The 26,693-nt window shown below is 39.2% G+C and overlaps 1 protein-coding gene across 2 annotated transcripts in view; it reads left to right on the forward strand.

Moving 5' to 3' along the window:
- Positions 1 to 26,693, forward strand: part of sema4aa (sema domain, immunoglobulin domain (Ig), transmembrane domain (TM) and short cytoplasmic domain, (semaphorin) 4Aa) — an 89,049-nt gene that overhangs the window by 59,895 nt on the left and 2,461 nt on the right. The gene's annotated exons all lie outside the window — the stretch shown is intronic.

Raw genomic sequence — 26,693 nt, forward strand, 5'->3', positions numbered from 1 at the left:
TGGAATGTCCAATCTGCCCCAAACTTCACACGTTTGATAAGAGTCATGGCCTGAACACATCTACATGAGAATATTCAGTTATAGTAATAGCGCCACCTGCTGTCAACAGGAAATGACATGTTTAACACTGTTGTGGTATCCTAATAACATATAAAAAAGAGCCAGCAAGTGCTAAACAGGTTAGCAACATACTAGAAACATGCTAGCAAACACTTAGCTAAGTGCTAAAGCATGCTATTACTGCAATTAAATAGGAATTTGCTGTAACTCAGGCATGGAATGTCCAATCTGCCCCAAACTTCACACGTTTGATAAGAATCATGGCCTGAACACATGTCTATGCTCAAATTCAGTTATAGTTATAGCGCCACCTACTGGCAACAGGAAGTGACATGTTTAACACGTTGATGCCGTTCTAGCAACATGTTAAAAATGCCATTGAGTTCTAAACATGCTAGAAACATGTTAAAACATGCTAGCAATACTTAGCTAAGTGCTAAAGCATGCTAATTCAATGAAACAGGACTTTGTTGTTACTCAAGAAGGCAATGTACAATCTACCCCAAACTTCACACGTTTGATAAGAGTTATCTCTTGAACACATGTCCATGCTCATATTTAGTTATAGTCATAGCGCCACCTGCTGGCAACAGGAAGTGACGTTTAACATTGTTCTTGACTCCTAATAACATATAAAAAAATGCCAGTAGGTGCTAAACATCCTACCAACATACTAGAGACATGCTAAAACATACTAGCAAACACTTAGCTAAGTGCTAAAGAATGATATTACTGTAATTAGGGCCCGAGCACCGATGGTGTGAGGACCCTCTTGGAATTGCTCTGTTTATTATTATTATTATTATTATTATTCTTCTTCTCCGCATTGAATTGCATTTTTGAGGGCCTAAACATGCGCGAAAACTCACGAAACTTTGCACACGCGTCAGAACTGGCGAAAATTTACATCTGATATAGGTTTCAGAATTGGACGGGGCAAAACGGCTCGATAGCGCCACCTATAAAAGTTCAACGGAGTACGCCTCCCGCAACGTTCCACGTACGTGCACGAAATTCGGTACATACATGTAATGACCTAATGCCTACAAAAAAGTCTCTTGGAGCATAGCCCTAAACCCAACAGGAAGTCAGCCATTTTGAACTTCCTCCCAGATTTTTGTGCAGTTTTTGACATTTTCAGGCCTCATACTTTAACAAACTCCTCCTACAGTTTTAATCTGATCATCTTCAAATTTGGTGAGTGTAATCTTAAGGCCTTTGCGACGTTAAATTGCGAAGATCTTGAGTTTTCGTCGAAGGGCGGGTCCTCGGCGGCCTGACAAATTTTGATGTTTCGCCATGAAACAGGAAGTTGCTGTAACTCAGGCATGGAATGTCCAATCTGCCCCAAACTTCATACGTTTGATAAGAGTTCTGTCCTGAACACATGACCATGCTCATATTCAGTTATAGTCATAGCGCCACCTGCTGGCAACAGGAAGTGACATGTTTAACACTGTTATGGACTCCTAATAACATATAAAAAAGTGCCAGCAAGTGCTAAACATGCTAACAACATACTAGAAGCATGCTAAAACATGCTAGCAAACTCTTAGCTAAGTGCTAAAGCATGCTATTATTGCAATTAAATAGGAATTTGCTGTAACTCAGGCATGGAATGTCCAATCTGCCCCAAACTTCACACTTTTGATAAGCGTTCTGTCCTGAACATATCTACATGAGAATATTCAGTTATAGTAATAGCGCCACCTACTGGTAACAGGAAGTGTCATGTTTAACACGTTGATGCCATTCTAGCAACATGTTAAAAATGCCATTGACTTCTAAACATGCTAGAAACATGTTAAAACATACTAGCAATACTTAGCTAAGTGCTAAAGCATGCTAATTCAATGAAACAGGATGTTGTTGTTACTCAAGAAGGCAATGTCCAATCTGCGCCAAACTTCACACTTTTAATAAACGTTCTGTCCTGAACACATGACCATGCTCATATTCAGTTATAGTCATAGCGCCACCTGCTGGCAACAGGAAGTGACATGTTTAACACTGTTATGGACTCCTAATAACATATAAAAAAGTGCCAGCAAGTGCTAAACATGCTAACAACATACTAGAAGCATGCTAAAACATGCTAGCAAACTCTTAGCTAAGTGCTAAAGCATGCTATTATTGCAATTAAATAGGAATTTGCTGTAACTCAGGCATGGAATGTCCAATCTGCCCCAAACTTCACACTTTTGATAAGCGTTCTGTCCTGAACATATCTACATGAGAATATTCAGTTATAGTAATAGCGCCACCTACTGGTAACAGGAAGTGTCATGTTTAACACGTTGATGCCATTCTAGCAACATGTTAAAAATGCCATTGACTTCTAAACATGCTAGAAACATGTTAAAACATACTAGCAATACTTAGCTAAGTGCTAAAGCATGCTAATTCAATGAAACAGGACTTTGTTGTTACTCAAGAAGGCAATGTACAATCTACCCCAAACGTCACACGTTTGATAAGAGTTATCTCTTGAACACATGTCCATGCTCATATTTAGTTATAGTCATAGCGCCACCTGCTGGCAACAGGAAGTGACGTTTAACACTGTTCTTGACTCCTAATAACATATAAAAAAATGCCAGTAGGTGCTAAACATCCTACCAACATACTATAGACATGCTAAAACATACTAGCAAACACTTAGCTAAGTGCTAAAGAATGATATTACTGCAATTAAATATGAATTTGCTGTAACTCAGGCATGGAATGTCCAATCTGCCCCAAACTTCACAATTTTGATAAGCGTTCTGTCCTGAACACATGACCATGCTTATATTCAGTTACAGTCATAGCGCCACCTGCTGGCAACAGGAAGTGACATGTTTAACACTGTTATGGACTCCTAATAACATATAAAAAAGTGCCAGCAAGTGTTAAACATGCTAACAACATACTAGAAACATGCTAAAACATGCTAGCAAACTCTTAGCCAAGTGCTAAAGCATGCTATTATTGCAATTAAATAGGAATTTGCTGTAACTCAGGCATGGAATGTCCAATCTGCCCCAAACTTCACACTTTTGATAAGAGTCATGGCCTGAACACATCTACATGAGAATGTTCAATTATAGTAATAGCGCCACCAACTGGCAACAGGAAGTGACATGTTTAACACGTTGATGCCGTTCTAGCAACATGTTAAAAATGCCATTGAGTTCTAAACATGCTAGAAACATGTTAAAACATGCTAACAATGCTTAGCTAAGTGCTAAAGCATGCTAATTCAATGAAACATGACTTTGTTGTTACTCAAGAAGGCAATGTCCAATTTGCACCAAACTTCACACGTTTGATAAGAGTTCTGTCCTGAACACACATCCAAGCTCATATTCAGTTATAGTCATAACGCCACCTACTGGCAACAGAAACTGACATGGTTAACACAGTAATGCAGTACTAACCACATAATTATTGTGTACTAAGCATGCTAGAAACACACTAAACATGCTAGCAACACTTAGCTGAGTCATGAAGCATGCTATTATCACCATTATACAAAACATTTTGTAACTGACTTTGACATACTCTTACTATATATACCTCCTTAAATGTACATTTCCCAACCATGCTCTGTCTTCCTAAAGCCACCGAGTGTTGATGGCACGGGTGCGAGGGCCCTTTCATCGCTGCTTGCAGCTTTAATTAGGGCCCGAGCACCGATGGTGTGAGGACCCTCTTGGAATTGCTCTGTTTATTATTATTATTATTATTATTATTATTCTTCTTCTCCGCATTGAATTGCATTTTTGAGGGCCTAAACATGCGCGAAAACTCACGAAACTTTGCACACGCGTCAGAACTGGCGAAAATTTACATCTGATATAGGTTTCAGAATTGGACGGGGTAAAACGGCTCGATAGCGCCACCTATAAAAGTTCAACGGAGTGCGCCTCCCGCAACGTTCCACGTACGTGCACGAAATTCGGTACATACATGTAATGACCTAATACCTACAAAAAAGTCTCTTGGAGCATAGCCCTAAACCCAACAGGAAGTCAGCCATTTTGAACTTCCTCCCAGATTTTTGTGCAGTTTTTGACATTTTCAGGCCTCATACTTTAACGAACTCCTCCTACAGTTTTAATCTGATCATCTTCAAATTTGGTGAGTGTAATCTTAAGGCCTTTGCGACGTTAAATTGCGAAGATCTTGAGTTTTCGTCGAAGGGCGGGTCCTCGGCGGCCTGACAAATTTTGATGTTTCGCCATGAAACAGGAAGTTGCTGTAACTCAGGCATGGAATGTCCAATCTGCCCCAAACTTCATACGTTTGATAAGCGTTCTGTCCTGAACACATGACCATGCTCATATTCAGTTATAGTCATAGCGCCACCTGCTGGCAACAGGAAGTGACATGTTTAACACTGTTATGGACTCCTAATAACATATAAAAAAGTGCCAGCAAGTGCTAAACATGCTAACAACATACTAGAAGCATGCTAAAACATGCTAGCAAACTCTTAGCTAAGTGCTAAAGCATGCTATTATTGCAATTAAATAGGAATTTGCTGTAACTCAGGCATGGAATGTCCAATCTGCCCCAAACTTCACACTTTTGATAAGCGTTCTGTCCTGAACATATCTACATGAGAATATTCAGTTATAGTAATAGCGCCACCTACTGGTAACAGGAAGTGTCATGTTTAACACGTTGATGCCATTCTAGCAACATGTTAAAAATGCCATTGACTTCTAAACATGCTAGAAACATGTTAAAACATACTAGCAATACTTAGCTAAGTGCTAAAGCATGCTAATTCAATGAAACAGGATGTTGTTGTTACTCAAGAAGGCAATGTCCAATCTGCGCCAAACTTCACACTTTTAATAAACGTTCTGTCCTGAACACATGACCATGCTCATATTCAGTTATAGTCATAGCGCCACCTGCTGGCAACAGGAAGTGACATGTTTAACACTGTTATGGACTCCTAATAACATATAAAAAAGTGCCAGCAAGTGCTAAACATGCTAACAACATACTAGAAGCATGCTAAAACATGCTAGCAAACTCTTAGCTAAGTGCTAAAGCATGCTATTATTGCAATTAAATAGGAATTTGCTGTAACTCAGGCATGGAATGTCCAATCTGCCCCAAACTTCACACTTTTGATAAGCGTTCTGTCCTGAACATATCTACATGAGAATATTCAGTTATAGTAATAGCGCCACCTACTGGTAACAGGAAGTGTCATGTTTAACACGTTGATGCCATTCTAGCAACATGTTAAAAATGCCATTGACTTCTAAACATGCTAGAAACATGTTAAAACATACTAGCAATACTTAGCTAAGTGCTAAAGCATGCTAATTCAATGAAACAGGACTTTGTTGTTACTCAAGAAGGCAATGTACAATCTACCCCAAACGTCACACGTTTGATAAGAGTTATCTCTTGAACACATGTCCATGCTCATATTTAGTTATAGTCATAGCGCCACCTGCTGGCAACAGGAAGTGACGTTTAACACTGTTCTTGACTCCTAATAACATATAAAAAAATGCCAGTAGGTGCTAAACATCCTACCAACATACTATAGACATGCTAAAACATACTAGCAAACACTTAGCTAAGTGCTAAAGAATGATATTACTGCAATTAAATATGAATTTGCTGTAACTCAGGCATGGAATGTCCAATCTGCCCCAAACTTCACACTTTTGATAAGCGTTCTGTCCTGAACACATGACCATGCTTATATTCAGTTACAGTCATAGCGCCACCTGCTGGCAACAGGAAGTGACATGTTTAACACTGTTATGGACTCCTAATAACATATAAAAAAGTGCCAGCAAGTGTTAAACATGCTAACAACATACTAGAAACATGCTAAAACATGCTAGCAAACTCTTAGCCAAGTGCTAAAGCATGCTATTATTGCAATTAAATAGGAATTTGCTGTAACTCAGGCATGGAATGTCCAATCTGCCCCAAACTTCACACGTTTGATAAGAGTCATGGCCTGAACACATCTACATGAGAATGTTCAGTTATAGTAATAGCGCCACCTACTGGCAACAGGAAGTGACATGTTTAACACGTTGATGCCGTTCTAGCAACATGTTAAAAATGCCATTGAGTTCTAAACATGCTAGAAACATGTTAAAACATGCTAACAATGCTTAGCTAAGTGCTAAAGCATGCTAATTCAATGAAACATGACTTTGTTGTTACTCAAGAAGGCAATGTCCAATTTGCACCAAACTTCACACGTTTGATAAGAGTTCTGTCCTGAACACACATCCAAGCTCATATTCAGTTATAGTCATAACGCCACCTACTGGCAACAGAAACTGACATGGTTAACACAGTAATGCAGTACTAACCACATAATTATTGTGTACTAAGCATGCTAGAAACACACTAAACATGCTAGCAACACTTAGCTGAGTCATGAAGCATGCTATTATCACCATTATACAAAACATTTTGTAACTGACTTTGACATACTCTTACTATATATACCTCCTTAAATGTACATTTCCCAACCATGCTCTGTCTTCCTAAAGCCACCGAGTGTTGATGGCACGGGTGCGAGGGCCCTTTCATCGCTGCTTGCAGCTTTAATTATTATTATTATTCTTCTTCTCCGCATTGAATTGCATTTTTGAGGGCCTAAACATGCGCGAAAACTCACGAAACTTTGCACACGCGTCAGAACTGGCGAAAATTTACATCTGATATAGGTTTCAGAATTGGACGGGGCAAAACGGCTCGATAGCGCCACCTATAAAAGTTCAACGGAGTGCGTCTCCCGCAACGTTCCACGTACGTGCACGAAATTCGGTACATACATGTAATGACCTAATACCTACAAAAAAGTCTCTTGGAGCATAGCCCTAAACCCAACAGGAAGTCAGCCATTTTGAACTTCCTCCCAGATTTTTGTGTAGTTTTTGACATTTTCAGGCCTCATACTTTAACGAACTCCTCCTACAGTTTTAATCTGATCATCTTCAAATTTGGTAAGTGTAATCTTAAGGCCTTTGCGACGTTAAATTGCGAAGATCTTGAGTTTTCGTCGAAGGGCGGGTCCTCGGCGGCCTGACAAATTTTGATGTTTCGCCATGAAACAGGAAGTTGCTGTAACTCAGGCATGGAATGTCCAATCTGCCCCAAACTTCATACGTTTGATAAGAGTTCTGTCCTGAACACATGACCATGCTCATATTCAGTTATAGTCATAGCGCCACCTGCTGGCAACAGGAAGTGACATGTTTAACACTGTTATGGACTCCTAATAACATATAAAAAAGTGCCAGCAAGTGCTAAACATGCTAACAACATACTAGAAGCATGCTAAAACATGCTAGCAAACTCTTAGCTAAGTGCTAAAGCATGCTATTATTGCAATTAAATAGGAATTTGCTGTAACTCAGGCATGGAATGTCCAATCTGCCCCAAACTTCACACTTTTGATAAGCGTTCTGTCCTGAACATATCTACATGAGAATATTCAGTTATAGTAATAGCGCCACCTACTGGTAACAGGAAGTGTCATGTTTAACACGTTGATGCCATTCTAGCAACATGTTAAAAATTCCATTGACTTCTAAACATGCTAGAAACATGTTAAAACATACTAGCAATACTTAGCTAAGTGCTAAAGCATGCTAATTCAATGAAACAGGATGTTGTTGTTACTCAAGAAGGCAATGTCCAATCTGCGCCAAACTTCACACTTTTAATAAACGTTCTGTCCTGAACACATGACCATGCTCATATTCAGTTATAGTCATAGCGCCACCTGCTGGCAACAGGAAGTGACATGTTTAACACTGTTATGGACTCCTAATAACATATAAAAAAGTGCCAGCAAGTGCTAAACATGCTAACAACATACTAGAAGCATGCTAAAACATGCTAGCAAACTCTTAGCTAAGTGCTAAAGCATGCTATTATTGCAATTAAATAGGAATTTGCTGTAACTCAGGCATGGAATGTCCAATCTGCCCCAAACTTCACACTTTTGATAAGCGTTCTGTCCTGAACATATCTACATGAGAATATTCAGTTATAGTAATAGCGCCACCTACTGGTAACAGGAAGTGTCATGTTTAACACGTTGATGCCATTCTAGCAACATGTTAAAAATGCCATTGACTTCTAAACATGCTAGAAACATGTTAAAACATACTAGCAATACTTAGCTAAGTGCTAAAGCATGCTAATTCAATGAAACAGGACTTTGTTGTTACTCAAGAAGGCAATGTACAATCTACCCCAAACGTCACACGTTTGATAAGAGTTATCTCTTGAACACATGTCCATGCTCATATTTAGTTATAGTCATAGCGCCACCTGCTGGCAACAGGAAGTGACGTTTAACACTGTTCTTGACTCCTAATAACATATAAAAAAATGCCAGTAGGTGCTAAACATCCTACCAACATACTATAGACATGCTAAAACATACTAGCAAACACTTAGCTAAGTGCTAAAGAATGATATTACTGCAATTTAATATGAATTTGCTTTAACTCAGGCATGGAATGTCCAATCTGCCCCAAACTTCACACTTTTGATAAGCGTTCTGTCCTGAACACATGACCATGCTTATATTCAGTTACAGTCATAGCGCCACCTGCTGGCAACAGGAAGTGACATGTTTAACACTGTTATGGACTCCTAATAACATATAAAAAAGTGCCAGCAAGTGTTAAACATGCTAACAACATACTAGAAACATGCTAAAACATGCTAGCAAACTCTTAGCCAAGTGCTAAAGCATGCTATTATTGCAATTAAATAGGAATTTGCTGTAACTCAGGCATGGAATGTCCAATCTGCCCCAAACTTCACACTTTTGATAAGAGTCATGGCCTGAACACATCTACATGAGAATGTTCAATTATAGTAATAGCGCCACCTACTGGCAACATGAAGTGACATGTTTAACACGTTGATGCCGTTCTAGCAACATGTTAAAAATGCCATTGAGTTCTAAACATGCTAGAAACATGTTAAAACATGCTAACAATGCTTAGCTAAGTGCTAAAGCATGCTAATTCAATGAAACATGACTTTGTTGTTACTCAAGAAGGCAATGTCCAATTTGCACCAAACTTCACACGTTTGATAAGAGTTCTGTCCTGAACACACATCCAAGCTCATATTCAGTTATAGTCATAACGCCACCTACTGGCAACAGAAACTGACATGGTTAACACAGTAATGCAGTACTAACCACATAATTATTGTGTACTAAGCATGCTAGAAACACACTAAACATGCTAGCAACACTTAGCTGAGTCATGAAGCATGCTATTATCACCATTATACAAAACATTTTGTAACTGACTTTGACATACTCTTACTATATATACCTCCTTAAATGTACATTTTCCAACCATGCTCTGTCTTCCTAAAGCCACCGAGTGTTGATGGCACGGGTGCGAGGGCCCTTTCATCGCTGCTTGCAGCTTTAATTATTAGGGCCCGAGCACCGATGGTGTGAGGACCCTCTTGGAATTGCTCTGTTTATTAGGGCCCGAGCACCGATGGTGTGAGGACCCTCTTGGAATTGCTCTGTTTATTATTATTATTATTATTATTATTATTCTTCTTCTCCGCATTGAATTGCATTTTTGAGGGCCTAAACATGCGCGAAAACTCACGAAACTTTGCACATGCGTCAGAACTGGCGAAAATTTACATCTGATATAGGTTTCAGAATTGGACGGGGCAAAACGGCTCGATAGCGCCACCTATAAAAGTTCAACGGAGTGCGCCTCCCGCAACGTTCCACGTACGTGCACGAAATTCGGTACATACGTGTAATGACCTAATACCTACAAAAAAGTCTCTTGGAGCATAGCCCTAAACCCAACAGGAAGTCAGCCATTTTGAACTTCCTCTCAGATTTTTGTGCAGTTTTTGCCATTTTCAGGCCTCGTACTTTAACGAACTCCTCCTACAGTTTTAATCTGATCATCTTCAAATTTGGTTAGTGTAATCTTAAGGCCTTTGCGACGTTAAATTGCGAAGATCTTGAGTTTTCGTCAAAGGGCGGGTCCTCGGCGGCCTGACAAATTTCGATGTTTCGCCATGAAACAGGAAGTTGCTGTAACTCAGGCATGGAATGTCCAATCTGCCCCAAACTTCACACTTTTGATAAGCATTCTGTCCTGAACACATGACCATGCTCATATTCAGTTACAGTCATAGCGCCACCTGCTGGCAACAGGAAGTGACATGTTTAACACTGTTATGGACTCCTAATAACATATAAAAAAGTGCCAGCAAGTGCTAAACATGCTAACAACATACTAGAAGCATGCTAAAACATGCTAGCAAACTCTTAGCTAAGTGCTAAAGCATGCTATTATTGCAATTAAATAGGAATTTGCTGTAACCCAGGCATGGAATGTCCAATCTGCCCCAAACTTCACACGTTTGATAAGAATCATGGCCTGAACACATGTCTATGCTCAAATTCAGTTATAGTAATAGCGCCACCTACTGGTAACAGGAAGTGTCATGTTTAACACGTTGATGCCATTCTAGCAACATGTTAAAAATGCCATTGAGTTCTAAACATGTTAGAAACATATTAAAACATGCTAGCAATACTTAGCTAAGTGCTAAAGCATGCTAATTCAATGAAACAGGACTTTGTTGTTACTCAAGAAGGCAATGTACAATCTACCCCAAACTTCACACGTTTGATAAGAGTTATCTCTTGAACACATGTCCATGCTCATATTTAGTTATAGTCATAGCGCCACCTGCTGGCAACAGGAAGGGATGTTTAACACTGTTCTTGACTCCTAATAACATATAAAAAAATGCCAGTAGGTGCTAAACATCCTACCAACATACTAGAGACATGCTAAAACATACTAGCAAACACTTAGCTAAGTGCTAAAGAATGATATTACTGCAATTAAATATGAATTTGCTGTAACTCAGGCATGGAATGTCCAATCTTCCCCAAACTTCACACTTTTGATAAGCGTTCTGTCCTGAACACATGACCATGCTTATATTCAGTTACAGACATAGCGCCACCTGCTGGCAACAGGAAGTGACATGTTTAACACTGTTATGGACTCCTAATAACATATAAAAAAGTGCCAGCAAGTTTTAAACATGCTAACAACATATTATAAACATGCTAAAACATGCTAGCAAACTCTTAGCTAAGTGCTAAAGCATGCTATTATTGCAATTAAATAGGAATTTGCTGTAACTCAGGCATGGAATGTCCAATCTGCCCCAAACTTCACACTTTTGATAAGAGTCATGGCCTGAATACATCTACATGAGAATGTTCATTTATAGTAATAGCGCCACCTACTGGCAACAGGAAGTGACATGTTTAACACGTTGATGCCGTTCTAGCAACATGTTAAAAATGCCATTGAGTTCTAAACATGCTAGAAACATGTTAAAACATGCTAACAATGCTTAGCTAAGTGCTAAAGAATGCTAATTCAATGAAACATGACTTTTTTGTTACTCAAGAAGGCAATTTCCAATTTGCACCAAACTTCACACGTTTGATAAGAGTTCTGTCCTGAACACACATCCATGCTCATATTCAGCAATAGTCATAACGCCACCTACTGGCAACAGAAACTGACATGGTTAACACAGTAATGAAGTACTAACCACATAATTATTGTGTACTAAGCATGCTAGAAACAGACTAAACATGCTAGCAACACTTAGCTGAGTCATGAAGCATGCTATTATCACCATTATACAAAACATTTTGTTACTAACTTTGACATACTCTTACTATATATACCTCCTTAAATGTACATTTCCCAACCATGCTCTGTCTTCCTAAAGCCACCGAGTGTTGATGGCACGGGTGCGAGGGCCCTTTCATCGCTGCTTGCAGCTTTAATTATTATTATTATTATTATTATTATTCTTCTTCTCCGCATTGAATTGCATTTTTGAGGGCCTAAACATGCGCGAAAACTCACGAAACTTTGCACACGCGTCAGAACTGGCGAAAATTTACATCTGATATAGGTTTCAGAATTGGACGGGGCAAAACGGCTCGATAGCGCCACCTATAAAAGTTCAACGGAGTGCGCCTCCCGCAACGTTCCACGTACGTGCACGAAATTCGGTACATACATGTAATGACCTAATACCTACAAAAAAGTCTCTTGGAGCATAGCCCTAAACCCAACAGGAAGTCAGCCATTTTGAACTTCCTCCCAGATTTTTGTGCAGTTTTTGACATTTTCAGGCCTCATACTTTAACGAACTCCTCCTACAGTTTTAATCTGATCATCTTCAAATTTGGTGAGTGTAATCTTAAGGCCTTTGCGACGTTAAATTGCGAAGATCTTGAGTTTTCGTCGAAGGGCGGGTCCTCGGCGGCCTGACAAATTTTGATGTTTCGCCATGAAACAGGAAGTTGCTGTAACTCAGGCATGGAATGTCCAATCTGCCCCAAACTTCATACGTTTGATAAGAGTTCTGTCCTGAACACATGACCATGCTCATATTCAGTTATAGTCATAGCGCCACCTGCTGGCAACAGAAAGTGACATGTTTAACACTGTTATGGACTCCTAATAACATATAAAAAAGTGCCAGCAAGTGCTAAACATGCTAACAACATACTAGAAGCATGCTAAAACATGCTAGCAAACTCTTAGCTAAGTGCTAAAGCATGCTATTATTGCAATTAAATAGGAATTTGCTGTAACTCAGGCATGGAATGTCCAATCTGCCCCAAACTTCACACTTTTGATAAGCGTTCTGTCCTGAACATATCTACATGAGAATATTCAGTTATAGTAATAGCGCCACCTACTGGTAACAGGAAGTGTCATGTTTAACACGTTGATGCCATTCTAGCAACATGTTAAAAATGCCATTGACTTCTAAACATGCTAGAAACATGTTAAAACATACTAGCAATACTTAGCTAAGTGCTAAAGCATGCTAATTCAATGAAACAGGATGTTGTTGTTACTCAAGAAGGCAATGTCCAATCTGCGCCAAACTTCACACTTTTAATAAACGTTCTGTCCTGAACACATGACCATGCTCATATTCAGTTATAGTCATAGCGCCACCTGCTGGCAACAGGAAGTGACATGTTTAACACTGTTATGGACTCCTAATAACATATAAAAAAGTGCCAGCAAGTGCTAAACATGCTAACAACATACTAGAAGCATGCTAAAACATGCTAGCAAACTCTTAGCTAAGTGCTAAAGCATGCTATTATTGCAATTAAATAGGAATTTGCTGTAACTCAGGCATGGAATGTCCAATCTGCCCCAAACTTCACACTTTTGATAAGCGTTCTGTCCTGAACATATCTACATGAGAATATTCAGTTATAGTAATAGCGCCACCTACTGGTAACAGGAAGTGTCATGTTTAACACGTTGATGCCATTCTAGCAACATGTTAAAAATGCCATTGACTTCTAAACATGCTAGAAACATGTTAAAACATACTAGCAATACTTAGCTAAGTGCTAAAGCATGCTAATTCAATGAAACAGGATGTTGTTGTTACTCAAGAAGGCAATGTCCAATCTGCGCCAAACTTCACACTTTTAATAAACGTTCTGTCCTGAACACATGACCATGCTCATATTCAGTTATAGTCATAGCGCCACCTGCTGGCAACAGGAAGTGACATGTTTAACACTGTTATGGACTCCTAATAACATATAAAAAAGTGCCAGCAAGTGCTAAACATGCTAACAACATACTAGAAGCATGCTAAAACATGCTAGCAAACTCTTAGCTAAGTGCTAAAGCATGCTATTATTGCAATTAAATAGGAATTTGCTGTAACTCAGGCATGGAATGTCCAATCTGCCCCAAACTTCACACTTTTGATAAGCGTTCTGTCCTGAACATATCTACATGAGAATATTCAGTTATAGTAATAGCGCCACCTGCTGGCAACAGGAAGTGACGTTTAACACTGTTCTTGACTCCTAATAACATATAAAAAAATGCCAGTAGGTGCTAAACATCCTACCAACATACTATAGACATGCTAAAACATACTAGCAAACACTTAGCTAAGTGCTAAAGAATGATATTACTGCAATTAAATATGAATTTGCTGTAACTCAGGCATGGAATGTCCAATCTGCCCCAAACTTCACACTTTTGATAAGCGTTCTGTCCTGAACACATGACCATGCTTATATTCAGTTACAGTCATAGCGCCACCTGCTGGCAACAGGAAGTGACATGTTTAACACTGTTATGGACTCCTAATAACATATAAAAAAGTGCCAGCAAGTGTTAAACATGCTAACAACATACTAGAAACATGCTAAAACATGCTAGCAAACTCTTAGCCAAGTGCTAAAGCATGCTATTATTGCAATTAAATAGGAATTTGCTGTAACTCAGGCATGGAATGTCCAATCTGCCCCAAACTTCACACTTTTGATAAGAGTCATGGCCTGAACACATCTACATGAGAATGTTCAATTATAGTAATAGCGCCACCAACTGGCAACAGGAAGTGACATGTTTAACACGTTGATGCCGTTCTAGCAACATGTTAAAAATGCCATTGAGTTCTAAACATGCTAGAAACATTTTAAAACATGCTAACAATGCTTAGCTAAGTGCTAAAGCATGCTAATTCAATGAAACATGACTTTGTTGTTACTCAAGAAGGCAATGTCCAATTTGCACCAAACTTCACACGTTTGATAAGAGTTCTGTCCTGAACACACATCCAAGCTCATATTCAGTTATAGTCATAACGCCACCTACTGGCAACAGAAACTGACATGGTTAACACAGTAATGCAGTACTAACCACATAATTATTGTGTACTAAGCATGCTAGAAACACACTAAACATGCTAGCAACACTTAGCTGAGTCATGAAACATGCTATTATCACCATTATACAAAACATTTTGTAACTGACTTTGACATACTCTTACTATATATACCTCCTTAAATGTACATTTCCCAACCATGCTCTGTCTTCCTAAAGCCACCGAGTGTTGATGGCACGGGTGCGAGGGCCCTTTCATCGCTGCTTGCAGCTTTAATTATTATTATTATTATTCTTCTCCGCATTTAATTGCATTTTTGAGGGCCTAAACATGCTCGAAAACTCACGAAACTTTGCACACGCGTCAGAACTGGCGAAAATTTACATCTGATATAGGTTTCAGAATTGGGCGGGGCAAAATGGCTCGATAGCGCCACCTATAAAAGTTCAACGGAGTGCGCCTCCCGCTGTGTTCCACGTACGTGTACGAAATTCGGTACATATGTGAAAGGACCTAATACCTACAAAAAAGTCTCTTGGAGCATAGCTCTAAACACAACAGGAAGTCAGCCATTTTCAACTTCCTCTCTGATTTTTGTGCACTTTTTGCCATTTTCAGGCCTCGTACTTTAACGAACTCCTCCTACAGTTTTAATCTGATCATCTTCAAATTTGGTGAGTGTAATCTTAAGGCCTTTGCGACGTTAAATTGCGAAGATCTTGAGTTTTCGTCGAAGGGCGGGCCCTCGGCGGCCTGACAAATTTTGATGTTTCGCCATGAAACAGGAAGTTGCTGTAACTCAGGCATGGAATGTCCAATCTTCCCCAAACTTCACACTTTTGATAAGCGTTCTGTCCTGAACACATGACCATGCTTATATTCAGTTACAGTCATAGCGCCACCTGCTGGCAACAGGAAGTGACATGTTTAACACTCTTGTGGACTCCTGATAACATATAAAAAAGTGCCAGCAAGTGCTAAACATGCTAACAACTTACTAGAAACATGCTAAAACATGCTAGCAAACACTTAGCTAAGTGCTAAAGCATGCTATTACTGCAATTAAATAGGAATTTGCTGTAACTCAGGCACGGAATGTCCGATCTGCCCCAAACTTCACACGTTTGATAAGCGTTCTGTCCTGAACACATGACCATGCTCATATTCAGTTACAGTCATAGCGCCACCTGCTGGCAACAGGAAGTGACATGTTAAACACTGTTGTGGACTCCTGATAACATATAAAAAAGTGCCAGCAAGTGCTAAACATGCTATCAACATACTAGAAACATGTTAGCAAACACTTAGCTAAGTGCTAAAGCATGCTATTGCTGCAAATAAATAGGAAGTTGCTGTAACTAAGGCATGGAATGTCCAATCTGCCCCAAACTTCACACTTTTGATAAGCGTTCTGTCCTGAACACATGACCATGCTCATATTCAGTTATAGTCATAGCGCCACCTGCTGGCAACAGGAAGTGACATGTTTAACACTCTTGTGGACTCCTGATAACATATAAAAAAGTGCCAGCAAGTGCTAAACATGCTAACAACATACTAGAAACATGCTAAAACATGCTAGCAAACACTTAGCTAAGTGCTAAAGCATGCTATTACTGCAATTAAATAGAAATTTGTTGTAACTCAGGCACAGAATGTCCAATCTGCCCCAGACTTCACACGTTTGATAAGAGTCATGGCCTGAACACATCTACATGAGAATATTCAGTTATAGTAATAGCGCCACCTACTGGTAACAGGAAGTGTCATGTTTAACACGTTGATGCCGTTCTAGCAACATGTTAAAAATGCCATTGACTTCTAAAAATGCTAGAAACATGTTAAAACATGCTAGCAATACTTAGCTAATTCAATGAAACAGGATGTTGTTGTTACTCAAGAAGGCAATGTCCAATCTGCGCCAAACTTCACACTTTTGATAAGCGTTCTGTCCTGAACACATGACCATGCTCATTCAGTTACAGTCATAGCACCGCCTGCTGGCAACAGGAAGTGACATGTTAAACACTGTTGTGGACTCCTGATAACATATAAAAAAGTGCCAGCAAGTGCTAAACACGCTAACAACATACTAGAAACATATTAGCAAACACTTAGCTAAGTGCTAAAGCATGCTATTGCTGCAATTAAATATGAATTTGCTGTAACACAGGCATGGAATGTCCAATCTGCCCCAAACTTAATATGTAACATGCAAGAAACATGCTAGCAACACCTAGCTAAGTTCTAAAGCATGCTAGAAATGCTAAAGGAAGTTGTTGTAACTTAGGCATACAATGTCCAATCTACCCCAAACTTCAAACGTTTGATAATAGTTATCTCCTGAACACAAGTCCATGCTCATATTCAGATATAGTCATAGCGCCGCCTGCTGGCAACAGGAAGTGACGTTTAACACTATTCTGGACTCCTAATAACATATAAAAAAGTGTCACCAACTGCTAAACATGTTAGCAACATACTAGAAACATGCAATCAAATACTTAGCTAAGTGTTAAAGCATCCTATTACTGCAATTAAATATGAATTTGCTGTAACTCAGGCATTCAATGTCCAATCTACCCCAAAATTAATATGTAATATGCTAGAAACATCATAAAACATGCTAGAAATGCTAAAGGAAGTTGTTGTAACTCAAGCATACAATGTCCAATCTGCCCCAAACTCCACATGTTTGATAAAAGTCCTGCACTGAACACATCTACATAGCGATATTCAGATATAGACATAGCCCCACCTACTGGCAACAGAAACTGACATGGTTAACACAGTAATGCAGTACTAACCACATAACTATTGTGTACTAAGCATGCTAAAAACATACTAAACATGCTAGCAACTACTATATATACCTCCTTAAATGCACATTTTCCAACCATGCTCTGTCTTCCTAAAGCCACCGGGTGGCGGCGGCACGGGTGCGAGGGCCCTTTCATCGCTGCTTGCAGCTTTAATTATTATTATTATTCTTCTTCTTCTTCTTCTCCGCATTGAATTGCATTTTTGAGGGCCTAAACATGCTCGAAAACTCACGAAACTTTGCACACGCGTCAGAACTGGCGAAAATTTACATCTGATATAGGTTTAAGAATTGGACGGGGCAAAATGGCTCGATAGCGCCACCTATAAAAGTTCAACGGAGTGCGCCTCCCGCAACGTTCCACGTACGTGCACGAAATTCGGTACATACGTGTAATGACCTAATACCTACAAAAAAGTCTCTTGAAGCATAGCCCTAAACACAACAGGAAGTCAGCCATTTTGAACTTCCTCTCAGATTTTTGTGCAGTTTTTGCCATTTTCAGGCCTCGTACTTTAACGAACTCCTCCTACAGTTTTAATCTGATCATCTTCAAATTTGGTGAGTGTAATCTTAAGGCCTTTGCGACGTTAAATTGCGAAGATCTTGAGTTTTCGTCAAAGGGCGGGTCCTCGGCGGCCTGACAAATTTCGATGTTTCGCCATGAAACAGGAAGTTGCTGTAACTCAGGCATGGAATGTCCAATCTGCCCCAAACTTCACACTTTTGATAAGCATTCTGTCCTGAACACATGACCATGCTCATATTCAGTTACAGTCATAGCGCCACCTGCTGGCAACAGGAAGTGACATGTTTAACACTGTTATGGACTCCTAATAACATATAAAAAAGTGCCAGCAAGTGCTAAACATGCTAACAACATACTAGAAGCATGCTAAAACATGCTAGCAAACTCTTAGCTAAGTGCTAAAGCATGCTATTATTGCAATTAAATAGGAATTTGCTGTAACCCAGGCATGGAATGTCCAATCTGCCCCAAACTTCACACGTTTGATAAGAATCATGGCCTGAACACATGTCTATGCTCAAATTCAGTTATAGTAATAGCGCCACCTACTGGTAACAGGAAGTGTCATGTTTAACACGTTGATGCCATTCTAGCAACATGTTAAAAATGCCATTGAGTTCTAAACATGTTAGAAACATATTAAAACATGCTAGCAATACTTAGCTAAGTGCTAAAGCATGCTAATTCAATGAAACAGGACTTTGTTGTTACTCAAGAAGGCAATGTACAATCTACCCCAAACTTCACACGTTTGATAAGAGTTATCTTTTGAACACATGTCCATGCTCATATTTAGTTATAGTCATAGCGCCACCTGCTGGCAAAAGGAAGGGATGTTTAACACTGTTCTTGACTCCTAATAACATATAAAAAAATGCCAGTAGGTGCTAAACATCCTACCAACATACTAGAGACATGATAAAACATACTAGCAAACACTTAGCTAAGTGCTAAAGAATGATATTACTGCAATTAAATATGAATTTGCTGTAACTCAGGCATGGAATGTCCAATCTGCCCCAAACTTCACACGTTTGATAAGAATCATGGCCTGAACACATGTCTATGCTCAAATTCAGTTATAGTAATAGCGCCACCTACTGGCAACAGGAAGTGACATGTTTAACACGTTGATGCCGTTCTAGCAACATGTTAAAAATGCCATTGAGTTCTAAACATGCTAGAAACATGTTAAAACATGCTAGCAATACTTAGCTAAATGCTAAAGCATGCTAATTCAATGAAACAGGACTTTGTTGTTACTCAAGAAGGCAATGTACAATCTACCCCAAACTTCACACGTTTGATAAGAGTTATCTCTTGAACACATGTCCATGCTCATATTTAGTTATAGTCATAGCGCCACCTGCTGGCAACAGGAAGTGACGTTTAACACTGTTCTTGATTCCTAATAACATATAAAAAAATGCCAGTAGGTGCTAAACATCCTACCAACATACTAGAGACATGCTGAAACATACTAGCAAACACTTAGCTAAGTGCTAAAGAATGATATTACTGCAATTAAATATGAATTTGCTGTAACTCAGGCATGGAATGTCCAATCTGCCCCAAACTTCACACTTTTGATAAGCGTTCTGTCCTGAACACATGACCATGCTTATATTCAGTTACAGTCATAGCGCCACCTGCTGGCAACAGGAAGTGACATGTTTAACACTGTTATGGACTCCTAATAACATATAAAAAAGTGCCAGCAAGTGTTAAACATGCTAACAACATACTAGAAACATGCTAAAACATGCTAGCAAACTCTTAGCCAAGTGCTAACGCATGCTATTATTGCAATTAAATAGGAATTTGCTGTAACTCAGGCATGGAATGTCCAATCTGCCCCAAACTTCACACTTTTGATAAGAGTCATGGCCTGAACACATCTACATGAGAATGTTCAGTTATAGTAATAGCGCCACCTACTGGCAACAGGAAGTGACATGTTTAACACGTTGATGCCGTTCTAGCAACATGTTAAAAATGCCATTGAGTTCTAAACATGCTAGAAACATGTTAAAACATGCTAACAATGCTTAGGTACGTGCTAAAGAATGCTAATTCAATGAAACATGACTTTGTTGTTACTCAAGAAGGCAATGTCCAATTTGCACCAAACTTCACACGTTTGATAAGAGTTCTGTCCTGAACACACATCCATGCTCATATTCAGTTATAGTCATAACGCAACCTACTGGCAACAGAAACTGACATGGTTAACACAGTAATGCAGTACTAACCACATAATAATTGTGTACTAAGCATGCTAGAAACAGACTAAACATGCTAGCAACACTTAGCTGAGTCATGAAGCATGCTATTATCACCATTATACAAAACATTTTGTAACTGACTTTGACATACTCTTACTATATATACCTCCTTAAATGTACATTTCCCAACCATGCTCTGTCTTCCTAAAGCCACCGAGTGTTGATGGCACGGGTGCGAGGGCCCTTTCATCGCTGCTTGCAGCTTTAATTATTATTAGGGCCCGAGCACCGATGGTGTGAGGACCCTCTTGGAATTGCTCTGTTTATTATTATTATTATTATTATTATTATTCTTCTTCTCCGCATTGAATTGCATTTTTGAGGGCCTAAACATGCGCGAAAACTCACGAAACTTTGCACACGCGTCAGAACTGGCGAAAATTTACATCTGATATAGGTTTCAGAATTGGACGGGGCAAAACGGCTCGATAGCGCCACCTATAAAAGTTCAACGGAGTGCGCCTCCCGCAACGTTCCACGTACGTGCACGAAATTCGGTACATACATGTAATGACCTAATACCTACAAAAAAGTCTCTTGGAGCATAGCCCTAAACCCAACAGGAAGTCAGCCATTTTGAACTTCCTCCCAGATTTTTGTGCAGTTTTTGACATTTTCAGGCCTCATACTTTAACGAACTCCTCCTACAGTTTTAATCTGATCATCTTCAAATTTGGTGAGTGTAATCTTAAGGCCTTTGCGACGTTAAATTGCGAAGATCTTGAGTTTTCGTCGAAGGGCGGGTCCTCGGCGGCCTGACAAATTTTGATGTTTCGCCATGAAACAGGAAGTTGCTGTAACTCAGGCATGGAATGTCCAATCTGCCCCAAACTTCATACGTTTGATAAGAGTTCTGTCCTGAACACATGACCATGCTCATATTCAGTTATAGTCATAGCGCCACCTGCTGGCAACAGAAAGTGACATGTTTAACACTGTTATGGACTCCTAATAACATATAAAAAAGTGCCAGCAAGTGCTAAACATAATAACAACATACTAGAAGCATGCTAAAACATGCTAGCAAACTCTTAGCTAAGTGCTAAAGCATGCTATTATTGCAATTAAATAGGAATTTGCTGTAACTCAGGCATGGAATGTCCAATCTGCCCCAAACTTCACACTTTTGATAAGCGTTCTGTCCTGAACATATCTACATGAGAATATTCAGTTATAGTAATAGCGCCACCTACTGGTAACAGGAAGTGTCATGTTTAACACGTTGATGCCATTCTAGCAACATGTTAAAAATGCCATTGACTTCTAAACATGCTAGAAACATGTTAAAACATACTAGCAATACTTAGCTAAGTGCTAAAGCATGCTAATTCAATGAAACAGGATGTTGTTGTTACTCAAGAAGGCAATGTCCAATCTGCGCCAAACTTCACACTTTTAATAAACGTTCTGTCCTGAACACATGACCATGCTCATATTCAGTTATAGTCATAGCGCCACCTGCTGGCAACAGGAAGTGACATGTTTAACACTGTTATGGACTCCTAATAACATATAAAAAAGTGCCAGCAAGTGCTAAACATGCTAACAACATACTAGAAGCATGCTAAAACATGCTAGCAAACTCTTAGCTAAGTGCTAAAGCATGCTATTATTGCAATTAAATAGGAATTTGCTGTAACTCAGGCATGGAATGTCCAATCTGCCCCAAACTTCACACTTTTGATAAGCGTTCTGTCCTGAACATATCTACATGAGAATATTCAGTTATAGTAATAGCGCCACCTACTGGTAACAGGAAGTGTCATGTTTAACACGTTGATGCCATTCTAGCAACATGTTAAAAATGCCATTGACTTCTAAACATGCTAGAAACATGTTAAAACATACTAGCAATACTTAGCTAAGTGCTAAAGCATGCTAATTCAATGAAACAGGATGTTGTTGTTACTCAAGAAGGCAATGTCCAATCTGCGCCAAACTTCACACTTTTAATAAACGTTCTGTCCTGAACACATGACCATGCTCATATTCAGTTATAGTCATAGCGCCACCTGCTGGCAACAGGAAGTGACATGTTTAACACTGTTATGGACTCCTAATAACATATAAAAAAGTGCCAGCAAGTGCTAAACATGCTAACAACATACTAGAAGCATGCTAAAACATGCTAGCAAACTCTTAGCTAAGTGCTAAAGCATGCTATTATTGCAATTAAATAGGAATTTGCTGTAACTCAGGCATGGAATGTCCAATCTGCCCCAAACTTCACACTTTTGATAAGCGTTCTGTCCTGAACATATCTACATGAGAATATTCAGTTATAGTAATAGCGCCACCTGCTGGCAACAGGAAGTGACGTTTAACACTGTTCTTGACTCCTAATAACATATAAAAAAATGCCAGTAGGTGCTAAACATCCTACCAACATACTATAGACATGCTAAAACATACTAGCAAACACTTAGCTAAGTGCTAAAGAATGATATTACTGCAATTAAATATGAATTTGCTGTAACTCAGGCATGGAATGTCCAATCTGCCCCAAACTTCACACTTTTGATAAGCGTTCTGTCCTGAACACATGACCATGCTTATATTCAGTTACAGTCATAGCGCCACCTGCTGGCAACAGGAAGTGACATGTTTAACACTGTTATGGACTCCTAATAACATATAAAAAAGTGCCAGCAAGTGTTAAACATGCTAACAACATACTAGAAACATGCTAAAACATGCTAGCAAACTCTTAGCCAAGTGCTAAAGCATGCTATTATTGCAATTAAATAGGAATTTGCTGTAACTCAGGCATGGAATGTCCAATCTGCCCCAAACTTCACACTTTTGATAAGAGTCATGGCCTGAACACATCTACATGAGAATGTTCAATTATAGTAATAGCGCCACCAACTGGCAACAGGAAGTGACATGTTTAACACGTTGATGCCGTTCTAGCAACATGTTAAAAATGCCATTGAGTTCTAAACATGCTAGAAACATGTTAAAACATGCTAACAATGCTTAGCTAAGTGCTAAAGCATGCTAATTCAATTAAACATGACTTTGTTGTTACTCAAGAAGGCAATGTCCAATTTGCACCAAACTTCACACGTTTGATAAGAGTTCTGTCCTGAACACACATCCAAGCTCATATTCAGTTATAGTCATAACGCCACCTACTGGCAACAGAAACTGACATGGTTAACACAGTAATGCAGTACTAACCACATAATTATTGTGTACTAAGCATGCTAGAAACACACTAAACATGCTAGCAACACTTAGCTGAGTCATGAAGCATGCTATTATCACCATTATACAAAACATTTTGTAACTGACTTTGACATACTCTTACTATATATACCTCCTTAAATGTACATTTCCCAACCATGCTCTGTCTTCCTAAAGCCACCGAGTGTTGATGGCACGGGTGCGAGGGCCCTTTCATCGCTGCTTGCAGCTTTAATTATTATTATTATTCTCCGCATTGAATTGCATTTTTGAGGGGCTAAACATGCTCGAAAACTCACGAAACTTTGCACACGCGTCAGAACTGGCGAAAATTTACATCTGATATAGGTTTCAGAATTGTACGGGGCAAAATGGCTCGATAGCGCCACCTATAAAAGTTCAACGGAGTGCGCCTCCCGCATCGTTCCACGTACGTGCACGAAATTTGGTACATACATGTAATTACCTAATACCTACAAAAAAGTCTCTTGGAGCGTAGCCCTAAACACAACAGGAAGTCAGCCATTTTGAACTTCCTCTCAGATTTTTGTGCAGTTTTTGCCATTTTCAGGCCTCGTACTTTAACGAACTCCTCCTACAGTTTTAATCTGATCATCTTCAAATTTGGTGAGTGTAATCTTCAGGCCTTTGCGACGTTAAATTGCGAAGATCTTGAGTTTTCGTCGAAGTGCGGGTCCTCGGCGGCCTGACAAATTTCGATGTTTCGCCATGAAACAGGAAGTTGCTGTAACTCAGGCATGGAATGTCCAATCTGCCCCAAACTTCACACTTTTGATAAGAGTTCTGTCCTGAACACATGACCATGCTCATATTCAGTTATAGTCATAGCGCCACCTGCTGGCAACAGGAAGTGACATGTTTAACACTGTTATGGACTCCTAATAACATATAAAAAAGTGCCAGCAAGTGCTAAACATGCTAACAACATTCTAGAAGCATGCTAAAACATGCTAGCAAACTCTTAGCTAAGTGCTAAAGCATGCTATTATTGCAATTAAATAGGAATTTGCTGTAACTCAGGCATGGAATGTCCAATCTGCCCCAAACTTCACACTTTTGATAAGCGTTCTGTCCTGAACACATCTACATGAGAATATTCAGTTATAGTAATAGCGCCACCTACTGGTAACAGGAAGTGTCATGTTTAACACGTTGATGCCATTCTAGCAACATGTTAAAAATGCCATTGACTTCTAAACATGCTAGAAACATGTTAAAACATGCTAGCAATACTTAGCTAAGTGCTAAAGCATGCTAATTCAATGAAACAGGATGTTGTTGTTACGCAAGAAGGCAATGTCCAATCTGCCCCAAACTTCACACTTTTAATAAACGTTCTGTCCTAAACACATGACCATGCTCATATTCAGTTACAGTCATAGCGCCACCTGCTGGCAACAGTAAGTGACATGTTAAACACTGTTGTGGACATATAAAAACATATAAAAAAAGTGACAGCAAGTGCTAAACATGCTAACAACATACTAGAAACATGCTAAAACATGCTAGCAAACACTTAGCTAAGTGCTAAAGCATGCTATTGCTGCAATTAAATAGGAATTTGCTGTAACACAGGCATGGAATGTCCAATCTGCCCCAAACTTCACACGTTTGATAAGAGTCATGGCCTGAACACATCTACATGAGAATATTCAGTTATAGTAATAGCGCCACCTGCTTTCAACAGGAAGTGACATGTTTAACACTCTTGTGGTCTCCTAATAACATATAAAAAAGAGCCTGCAAGTGCTAAACAGGTTAGCAACATACTAGAAACATGCTAGCAAACACTTAGCTAAGTGCTAAAGCATGCTATTACTGCAATTAAATAGGAATTTGCTGTAACCCAGGCATGGAATGTCCAATCTGCCCCAAACTTCACACATTTGATAAGAATCATGGCCTGAACACATGTCTATGCTCACATTCAGTTATAGTAATAGCGCCACCTACTGGCAACAGGAAGTGACATGTTTAACACTTTGATGCCGTTCTAGCAACATGTTAAAAATGCCATTGAGTTCTATACATGCTAGAAACATGTTAAAACATGCTAGCAATACTTAGCTAAGTGCTAAAGCATGCTAATTCAATGAAACAGGACTTTGTTGTTACTCAAGAAGGCAATGTACAATCTACCCCAAACTTCACACGTTTGATAAGAGTTATCTCTTGAACACATGTCCATGCTCATATTTAGTTATAGTCATAGCGCCACCTGCTGGCAACAGGAATTGACGTTTAACACTGTTCTTGACTCCTAATAACATATAAAAAAATGCCAGTAGGTGCTAAACATCCTACCAACATACTAGAGACATGCTAAAACATACTAGCAAACACTTAGCTAAGTGCTAAAGAATGATATTACTGCAATTAAATATGAATTTGCTGTAACTCAGGCATGGAATGTCCAATCTGCCCCAAACTTCACACTTTTGATAAGCGTTCTGTCCTGAACACATGACCATGCTTATATTCAGTTACAGTCATAGCGCCACCTGCTGGCAACAGGAAGTGACATGTTTAACACTGTTATGGACTCCTAATAACATATAAAAAAGTGCCAGCAAGTGCTAAACATGCTAACAACATACTACAAACATGCTAAAACATGCTAGCAAACTCTTAGCTAAGTGCTAAAGCATGCTATTATTGCAATTAAATAGGAATTTGCTGTAACTCAGGCATGGAATGTCCAATCTGCCCCAAACTTCACACATTTGATAAGAATCATGGCCTGAACACATGTCTATGCTCAAATTCAGTTATAGTAATAGCGCCACCTACTGGCAACAGGAAGTGACATGTTTAACACTTTGATGCCATTCTAGCAACATGTTAAAAATGCCATTGAGTTCTAAACATGCTAGAAACATGTTAAAACATGCTAACAATGCTTAGCTAAGTGCTAAAGAATGCTAATTCAATGAAACATGACTTTGTTGTTACTCAAGAAGGCAATGTCCAATTTGCACCAAACTTCACACGTTTGATAAGAGTTCTGTCCTGAACACACATCCATGGTCATATT

Source organism: Scardinius erythrophthalmus (genome assembly GCF_964197995.2).
Source record: "Scardinius erythrophthalmus genome assembly, chromosome: 16".
Classification (NCBI taxonomy): Eukaryota; Metazoa; Chordata; class Actinopteri; order Cypriniformes; family Leuciscidae; genus Scardinius; species Scardinius erythrophthalmus.